The sequence below is a fragment of the Varroa jacobsoni genome, unplaced genomic scaffold, assembly GCF_002532875.2.
Source record: "Varroa jacobsoni isolate VJ856 unplaced genomic scaffold, vjacob_1.0 scaffold_1445, whole genome shotgun sequence".
NCBI classification, from domain to species: Eukaryota; Metazoa; Arthropoda; class Arachnida; order Mesostigmata; family Varroidae; genus Varroa; species Varroa jacobsoni.
The window spans coordinates 299,037-309,487 of record NW_019214347.1 but is presented as its reverse complement, the minus strand read 5'-3'; the positions used below and the strand labels follow the sequence as shown (position 1 = coordinate 309,487).

The 10,451-nt window shown below is 40.6% G+C and overlaps 1 long non-coding RNA gene across 2 annotated transcripts; it reads right to left on the bottom strand.

The window, feature by feature from the left end:
- Positions 1 to 394: 394 nt before the first annotated feature.
- LOC111270114 (uncharacterized) lies at positions 395 to 6,992 on the bottom strand. Of its 2 annotated transcripts, XR_015314854.1 has the most exons (3): positions 5,461 to 6,986; positions 1,826 to 1,955; positions 395 to 1,532 (listed from the first exon to the last, which is right to left on the bottom strand). It is a non-coding gene; the product is annotated as an uncharacterized LOC111270114 (long non-coding RNA). The 2 variants fall into 2 exon arrangements; XR_002686144.2 differs by lacking the exons at positions 395 to 1,532; positions 1,826 to 1,955 and adding an exon at positions 3,576 to 4,260 and having other exon boundaries at positions 5,461 to 6,992.
- Between the last annotated feature and the right edge of the window lie 3,459 nt (positions 6,993 to 10,451).

Here is a 10,451-nt window from a genome sequence, read left to right as displayed (position 1 = left end):
TTCCCTTCGGAAACCCCGTTCGAAGAGGTCACTGAGGTCGTTCGAGTCGTCGCAACAGCAGCAGAACGCGTTCGCCTTCGAGTGCCGGTTGCCGAAGTCAGCTTCCATTGCTTACAAGGTTCACACCTCAAATTGTTTTTACTGTACAAAATGCTTTCGCAGCCTCGTCTCAACGAAGGGCTCTCTTCATTTACCCTTAAGCACCAACAAAACAACAATAAAAACCAGACCGATTGTCGGTCAAAGTAAACTTCTCGAAGGCAAAACAAGAAAAGAAATCGTATCGAACGTAGAATGCTGACGCAACTGGGTAGTCGGCGGGTTCTAGCGCCTATGAGTATTAAGAGTAGACCGACAAAACGTAAGGTATTTATACAAAAAAAAATGACATTAATGAGACTGAAAAGTTATTTTTATTTGATAATGATTTTTATATTCTGAAATTATTTATAATATTATTGCACAGTACATGTAAACGATGGCAAACATCACTTTTAACTGGCAGCTGATCATCTAGCTATTCGATCTGTAGATTAGTTACGTTAAAAGTAGAAATGAAGTTGAATAATTTTGTACGTATAGTACATGATACGATTCACGTGTTCGATGTAGCAATTTACTATACGATGAATTGACGGCGTTCTTGGGGTCGTTCAAATGTTTGATTTTTCCTATGGCTTGTTTGTCTTGATACAATTAAAAGACATTTACGTATATAAGGGGTATTCAGAGATCCAAAAGTACCTACAAATTTTTAAATAGCAAGTCTGAACTAGCGGATGAGTATAATGTTAATGTGTCACGTTTGTATGTCTTTTATTATGGTCTGTCGTTTTGAGCCGAATCATCATATACGTATCAAGAAATAGTTGTGCAGGCGCCTTATACATTTAATAGGACTGTTAGTTGTTACATATATAATCGTTCTAATAACATATATGGATACAAAAGTATATGTTGGGGCAAAAAATACCGGCTGTATACTAGGCGCAGCGGTCACTGATAAGCATTGTCTCAGTCAGAGAAAGAACTTTTCAAAAATAAGGTCAAAATGAAGAAATAGCAGCTTAATCTTATGAGAAACAAAAAAGGAAAGGAGCGAATTACGATTGGTCCCCCCCCGCCCCTCCTTTCAGTCGCACTCCCTGTAAAGTTCCTCCATATTGGTTCATTAGACTCCAATTTGCTTTAGTTCGATTTGCAAACGCGTGTCACGGCGATCTACAGCCCATTGCCATAGGGTTCGTTTCTGCCGTACTTCAACTAAGTAAAGAAGATTGGCTGCTGGTCAGGATCGTGGTAAAACAAATTCGCCGAAACGGTTTCCCTCTCGCTTATCCTATCCTAAGTCCGTGTGTTTGCCAAGAAGAACTGAACACTCTCCCATAATATCTGCTTCAAATCGGCTCCTATTTCAAGGATAATTAAGCAGCGACAACCGACAAGCACGGTCTCTCATCTATCGTGATTTTTCCTTTAAGGACCTTTTCAAACCTCTTCGAAAACGTGGTCTTCACATCGAGCAGCTGGCGCTGTAAGAGAAATGAAACCATTTTGATTTTTTTCAAAAGGTATATTTTCGTTAGGCAGAGCGGACTTGTGGAAATACTGATTTTTTTTCCCTTAAGTATGTTGTCGCAAGTCCTGCCACCGGATACCTAGAAGGAAAAGAGCGAGGATTGCTCGTGAAATCGAAATCAGCTATGGTCGAAAAGTACATACAAATAGAAATGAGTTGGCCTCGTTTTTAGAACGCGGAAAATGTACTGTGCACCAAAACAATAGATCAATGTCATTGTTTCTTATTGAGTGTCTTTATACACACATAGAGGTGAAACGGGATACAACTTAGGGCAGCTCAATCTCTGATATCCACCTGGCATCTACTCCGTCTCCTCGTAGTAAGTTCATTGCTAGATCCCGAGATCTTTAAAGGACTGCTTTCATCTGGGACACTAAAGGGATCAAGAGTAAGTTAGAAATTATCTAGTTGGTTATATGAACTCTAGAGAATCTGGATGATTGTGAGATTTGTTAATGGATGTCACCGTGTCGAACTGTTTTTTGACCACTGCTGGTCGTGCATATTGTGTGAAGAGGTTTTTAGAATCACCTCGTCGGTGTAGCATCAACGTCATTCTCACGATTGAATTTTCTTGTTAGTGTCAGCCTCTACTGGACCCTTTCCAACAAACACAGCATAGTAACTATACAGGCCGCAAACTCGCATAGCTCAGCTGTTTGTGTCACAATCCCTTGCATAATATACTACTCTATAGAAAGTAATTTGAATATGAAGCAGCAAGAGCTGTATGTTTGTTTTTGTTCACGATTATTAAGACACCACCCTTGAAGAAATGCGCCTTGATTACCCAGGCCATGTCCGGCCCTTTTGCATCGGCCAGGCATAATTTCTCTACACTGCTTCGATCGTTCAACGATTTTAGCGGTACCTCTCTTTCTCTCTTCTATCGATAAAATAAGGCTACAGTTGTAGAACAACCGGTATTATCTACGCTTATCGAATTTACGATAGTTTGTTAGCTTCATAGAAACGCTCGTGTCGGGCCCGTAAAAGCAGACGAGAAGTAACCCTTTTGTTGGCATCTAAATTATTACATTTCCTAGTACCTAGTATATTCATAATTATAGTAGCAAATTTAAAGCTGACGGGGAAATAAGCTCAGTTTTTTAAAATGTTTCTGGGCCGGTTTTGACTTTAACCGGCGAGCCAACTTCACACTGATTCACAGATGACTCACATCAAATCCACTTGATCAATGGTACACATTCATTCTGATGATTATTGCCTAGTATTATTTTTGGCCATTTTACAGTGGAGCCCGACAAAAGCCCACTTTTTCTTAAGGACCCCCTGAGTGAACTGTTGCTGAATGCGCTAAGCAGTACGCCCCAATAATGCCATAACATGTATTACTCGAACACTAACAAAAATTATTGTTGTAATTGCTTATCGGAAATGGCACGGTAGGCGCTATGGCACCTGCAGCCTTCAGGGAGAGTGCACCATCGGAAACAAGCAAACCTGTGTACAGCGTAAGCAATAAAGGCCGGTAATTTCTAATATATTCCATTAATTATCAGTTTTATATTTTTATGCCGACCTAACAAGCGTGCTCTAATGCGAGTAGCACGTGTGATCGTTCTTTCGAATGTCGTTGGCCGATGAAAGAATAAGTTTGAACTTGGGTGCCGGTACATGCAAGGATCTTTCTAAGCCAGACGCTCTAGAATATGATCGTTTACGACGGACCGTTTTTATTTATTGAACAAAGGGCCTTCTAAGAAAACCGAGTACTCAGTTTTAACTAGTGTCCCTAATCTATCGTTTAGTATTGAGATATGACAGCATATTTTTATATTTATGTAATACGAAGGTTTTCCTTATTTAAAGCGATGTTTTCGCTAACCTGACATTTATAAGAGTCTAAACTATTGCGTCTACCGGTTTTCGTAACTGTAACACGTGCAACATAACCGAATAAATATACAAAAAGGAATTGTAAAAATACTTGTAATAAGCGCATTAGGTGGAAACAAAATGTATCAACAGCTTCGCTTTCTTGTGGGACCAACCGTCGCTTTATTTTCGCATGACAAAATTAACTGCGACAACAACATCGGACACGAATCCATTGTTAAACCATATTGTTTTAAACTTTATCAATTATTTGCTCTTAATTGTTTTTGTCCGTCACACAATTGATACTCGTGCTACTGATATAAATTTATTTTTTCCTACAATCATCGTATTTATATACAGTTATATTGCTTATACATTCTTACGTTTTCAGTTGAAGGTCACAAGCTGTAAGGGCAGAGAATTTCGCTAGTTTCCCGTCCAACACGACGATATTATCTGGCAGCGTAAACTTCTCTGTGATTCAGTATTACGTTTCTGTATTTGTGATAAAGCAAATTTCTAAGCTTCACTGACATACGTATGACTGTTAACACCTGGCACGCCCAGGACAGAGATTAATCTTTCTGCCTCTCGTTTCAGTATATATATATATATATAATTTTTTTTGTACATCCACAGTCGTCGAAGTTGTCTCTATATAGGAACTCTTCCTGAGAATAGTCAACCGCTTAACTGGGTACCCATCCTCGCCGAAAGCGTCGCCCTGTCTAATGGATGGTTTCAGTTAAAAGCAATTGCTTCATCATATGGTTGCCTTTTCTCGCGACGTGGTCTCTAGCCATCGCAACTCCTAGGACCATGCCGTTAACTTGCTCCTAGCAGGTATATACACAACAAAAATGGAACCAAGTCGAACTTAGGCTCTGTACGCAAATTTATTGTTACCACGTGTGTGATTAAAGCCGGTATATTGCGACAAGAATTTACCTAATTAGCTAGATCAGCCTTTTTCGACCTATCAACAACCATTCCCAATACTATTCGATGACGACGACAACAACAACAACGTTAAAGAAAGGCAAACAGCTACCTCTTTTGCGCCGGCCGGAACGTCAATAAAGAGGAGTATAGTCGAACGGAAGGGAACCTCCAGCGCCTAAGATGCCAGCTTGATTTCTAAATCATTACCATAGCGACAGGTCAACTTGTGCACTGGTCATTGCTCCTGGTGGCACTCTACTGAGGGTTTAGTAACTGTATGTATCTATCTCCACATGTCTGTGCAATTGACCACTAGGCAACGACAAGGAAAATAAGGAGTTAACGGGTCGAGGTGAACAGATGCAGCATGCAAGCCTGACCTATTTGCTAGACGGGTGTATTTTGTGGACGTCCTTCAGCTAACTGTAACTCAAAAGCTTCCTTTTGTTTCTTACTGTTTCCATCTTATCGGAACACCTGGTAAAGGATGCTTTAAATGTTGAAAAGAAATCAGTGAGAAATTCACTACAGCTTCGAACCCGTAATCATTACACTCGGGTTATCGTCAATTAGATATTAGTTGGGCTAGGGTGGACAACTAAACAAAGAAAACTTTAACTTTCGAGATACGGCCTTTGTGTCGCCTATCAGTGGTCAGCTGATTTGCATCTCTGACGTCGATTTGTGAAGCTCTTTATACGTTGGAAATTTAGCAAATTGCAGATATTTTGCTTGAAAAATTTTTCCCCCTATATGTTCACCCATCGTGCGATGCATTGCGTAATATATCCTTCTCGCCATTAAGACATCAATTTTGATGATCGTTTGGAATACACTTGTAAGTTTTATATGTCGAAAATATAAGTTAACTAATTACTAGTTTACTCAACGTCGAGTAGATATCAATAGGAGAAACTAACGATCTGGCTGAATAATCTATTCATCACAGTTCGAAATCCGCATAATCTGGTAGCAATCGATATATCACTGCGTCTCGTGCTCCCATCATTGTGCCCTTTATATAAGCACCTTTTTTAAATTCTTGTGTCAGTTGCAATATTCGTATTTGTATCAATTGCTGTAGTGTTACTTACTTTTATAAAGAACACAATCTGAACCGGTTCAGAAAATCCTTACAACCTGATGAATCAACAGTGAACAAGGTGTATTTTGCCTTGTGCAGCCTGTGAGACAAGAAAACGATCATTATCAATATCACCGTTATGAACTTCATCAACTTCCAATTTAATTCTTTTAGTTTCTCTTGCCACTATTAAAATGGCATAGGCTTTAACTGAATTTGATTACAGTGGCCGTTGGAAATCCTGCTTCTTTTCGGTCCAGGCCACAGCTGATGACCGATGCGTGTCCGAGATAGGCGCGGCAGCCATGGTTCTCAATAGAAGTCACTATTAGCTTAGTTCACGATACCACGCTTCGTCTTGTCAGACCGGTGTCCCTCAGGGTTATGCACTGTCAGGTTAGCGTGCCCGTCCGCACAATATACCACGATAGCAACATTCGCAGGACTATAACAACTGGTTCTACGACGCCATCTCTATTGCATACATGTACAGTAAGCAGCACTATACTTTATTCGAATGAACGATACGATACGATACCGTCGGCACAGACACCAACGTAGTAAGTATGACAAGCTGAACAAGTATATCACTGCGGCATTGCTCACCGTTGCGTTGGCGTCCTCTCGCATTGAAAGCAGTTACATTCAATACGAAATGGGAGGGACGATCCAGTCAGGAAACGAGCGAGCAAACCCATAAGTCCGCGAGGAATCTAATCCAAAGTTGTAGGATTCGTCCTGCATGACATGCGGAATATAGCACAGTGGATAGTCATCTCTGGGTCTTCCCGTTTGTTTAGCTCACCGTGTCTAGCGAACCCGATCCTGGCTCAGTTCTGGCTGCTCTTCCGCCTTGTGTGCTTCCCATTCTGCATAATACCCCCCTATTCAACAACTGCCAGACGGCATGGCGCAAAGCTGCTGACAGCGGCGGTCACTAGACTCGACTGGGTGCCAGTTGCAGGCGCAGCCGAGGTAGCTTGGTGCCTGCCTGCCTGCCTGCCGTAAGACTACTTATGTGCGTGGCGCAAGCTTTTCGGTGTACTCGCGACGTCTCATTTCCATATGCGTGCGCTTATTTGCAGTCGGCCGCCAGAGATGGAAAGCAAGAGGCTTGAAAGACGAAACCGTGCTTCAATGGCTCACGTGGTCTCCGCCGGCCTTACTTCCCTTGAACGTCTCATCAGTTTTTTTTTTATCACTTTAGTAGTTGTCATCGGCATTGCCGTAATAATAATACTAACGTGACAATTGTGCAACATTGCTATAAAGTCGCATTGCCTTCTCTGCCGCCTTCGCTAACGTCAAGGCAACCCGTACACTCTGAACTCGTACCGATGTTCGTCCGGAAGCCCTGCTACAATCGCCGCATTTCCTGTTGCTTACCGATAATTCTTTATCCTGATGCGGGCGTTATTTTAGCTCAAATTCTTACTTCATAGCATTACTGCTTCTCAAAATTTCAAGCCGCGTGGCTTTTTGCGATTGTTCCTTTCCCCCATCCGCCATGAACGTTCGTCTCGTTCACTTGTACACTGCTCAGCGACGTTGGCTAAGATTGACGGTAGAAATTCAGCGGCTTTGCGAACAAAGTTACGTCTCATTTAGCAACGACTGTGTGTGACACAGCAGCGTCTCGTCACTACATTCTGCCACACATAGAGACAAACGTACAGAAGCACACCTATCAAGAAACGGTCCAGAATAATCGGACAGACTGCTCAGTGCGCGAAACTTAGCGTATTCATTATAAGGGAGCGAAGTTTTCAACTGGAGCGTTGTGCACGTCGAAAGTTAACTTTGCATATGCACGTGAAGTAATAGTTAATATAGCAAATACAGCATACGGCGAAAAGTTACACACAGCGTAATGCTATACTACTGCTGTGACCGTTCTGAAACCACGACGCCTAACGCGAACCTGGACGAACTTTTAACATTTCATTCAAAATGGTTCCTTACAATTATTGTCATCGATGTGGGAGGTCGGTAAGAACTAGCGCAGAAATAAAAAATAAGCAAAGCACAACATTGTAACGACTACAGTTGTGAGTGAGTGAAGCGTTAGATAAATCGAAGGCGGTAAAGCCTACGAGCAAAATTTTATGTAGCCTTATAATGCAATTCATATGGAAAGAGTAAATAGAGACCATAAGGTGTTTGGTCACATACTAGGTTGAGTATATAGTTGCCGTTGGGCCCCCGACACATCGGATCGGCTGATCGTATCTACCTGCAACTTCCCAAGGTAACTGTTTTGACTATCGGGCGTTTCGATTAAGCTGCCTTCAGTTATACAGCTCAAAAAAAAGAAGCATATTTAACATTGTCTTCTTCACTACTTTTTTTTTGTGCCGGGAAAATACTCCCGAGACAGAAAGAATCGTTTGCGAAGTCAAAAGCGAACGTGTAGTAAACGTTACCATTTGCCATTTTAGTTTAACTGAATTAGAATCCCACATCTAAGCTTGAACAACAAGATACGCTTTGGGTAACCACAAAACGAAGAAAGGCGACAAACTGCGAGCACCTATTGAGGATCCGAGAGCTTTTTAAATAGCTAAAAATAACCATATAACTAACTGTTAGTCGTTCACAGGTACTAAGAAAGATATAAGACGATCGAAAGTGGATTACGGCAAACATTTGTTAAAATAATAAAAAACGTCTATCTATATCGTTGCTTGTATGCGAGAAAATCACGTTTATAAGAGATATTTACCAACAATAAACGATTGATGTTTTATAATATCTTTAAACGAAAATCGGAATGATTAGACCTTTCCAGTTTGATGCCACGAAAAATATGCACATGGTTAAAATATGTGTTCTCGCATATATGAGATGAGAGGGAAATGTTATACTGTAACTACCCAAACCTTAAAGAGAATCACAGGAGACCGTTACGCAATCAGTTGATCCGTCTGAGTCACGATATTGACAGAAAAAGACCTTGGATTGGTCTGGGCCGACGCAGAGCGATATTGCTTCATGACAGCACTATACCGTGTACAGCTTACGTTACCCAGCGGCCACTAACGGACCCCTAATAAGAGACTCTGCACCACCCAACGTACATCGCTTTATCTGATTTTCGTTTGTGTTGGCCAATGCAGCATAGCCAGGAAGACAAACAATTTCAGAACCTCCGCCGTCCGAAAACGGGTCGTCGAATGCTTCGTTTTCAAGGACAAAGCTTTTTTCCTTCGCAAGACACTTCAATTGCCAGAAAGATGAGCTAAAGTTATAGGAAGTGAAAGACACTATTTTTTGACTATCATGTGTTCCAGTTGTTCCAATGTCACAAGAAGTTTAAGTGGCGATAGAAGCTTTTCACTCGATCGAATACAATATTCAAGTAGAAGTGTGACTGAGATTAATCGATCGAACGGGGTTGCGTATTACTGCACTCAAGCACGATCGAATCAACGATTAAATTGTGTAATTCTCTATATGTATTAGAAGGTGTTTTCGTCAAATTGCCCGCGGCTGACTTACGCGCTGCGTTGGGTAACGGACACATCCACGCGAGACCCCTACTAAGAATTACGTGACATTTTGTAATCTATCGAGGCACAAATTTAATTGGGTTACATATTGATCTACTATTTTATGGGTCATTCGTCAAAGATTGAAGGATAGTTTTTACAAGACATCTTTAATTGTTTGATGTTTATTAATACAGCAAAGACGACGAACATGAAGTAAGCAAAAGTGTCAAAAGGTCACACCTTTTGACACTTTGTCAAAATCAATGGAGCTTTACCAAAAAAGTAATTAATATATTTATATTCGTACAAACCTCATCAGATCTATTGATGTTTGTATTGGAGTTTATATGATTACCGTGAATTATTATAGATTTATTTCGACATATATATATATATATATGTATAAAACTCTGTGCACTCATACGAACTCTACACAACTAGCGGAAGTAAATTAATTTTATGTTTCAACTGAGCGAAATCATTATGATCCAAGAAAGTTTAATCACTCCGCTTACCATGAAGTCGCAATGGTGGGGTCTAAGCCATGACTGAGCACATTTTTAGGGCCAATTTTCGGCAACATTAAAGCAAATACCTGCTACAGTTCTGAAAACATTTATTTTTTAGTCGTTGTAAAATCCATTTCCATTGTTATTAAATATAAAATTGTACATATCACTTCTGTGTGCGTGTCAGTATATAGACCCAATCGTGCAAGCTATTCTTCCTTTGCGATAGCTGCTACGAGTTCGCCTTAATTTAATTCAGCATTCTTCTTACTGAATATTCCATTAACGCCATGGAAGAAAACTGTGGTGAAGCAGTCTCTGGCTACAGCCAGTGTCGCCGACCAGAGTTTGTCCTAATGGTGGTTCTAACGCCGTAATAATTATAAGTCGCCCCGTCAGTGTCTAAACTGCTTATTGGCGCAAAGGACTGGCCTGGCCTGTGGCTCCTGTTGTTTCCTGGAAGTTTTATTTATTAGTTAAAACAAGCATAAATGTCAATCAGTGTTCTGTTTCAGTCATAAAAATTTTAGAAGCTATTCAACGATGACATTGTCATAAGAAACTTGCCATTACTAGACTCGTGATGGCATTCATTTTTGACCGGAAATTTTAAATACGCTGAAACAATTAGTTTATAGAGATGGAATGTTTGATTGTTTTATCGACTTCATAAGTCATCAGCTCTAAGTACATTATGCTACGGTCGTATTGTATGAGATTATGCCAATTCATGATTTACTATTACCTCTTAGGTGACACCTGTTTAAGCCTTTACGTTCGTCCATGGTTACGCTACCTAATGCACCCTATAAACTCCGATTCAGCTGAACAGAAGTGACAATTGCAAAAAGCGTTCCAAGATGACGATGTATTACTTTTTCAGCAAATTTCATGAGTTGGCACAATAATCCTTAGGGTACGCCATTGATACTCAGGTAATAAAATGAGCCCAAAGACGTTAAAAAGCATCATCTGTCGGTAGCAAAGCAAACAAAAGTACC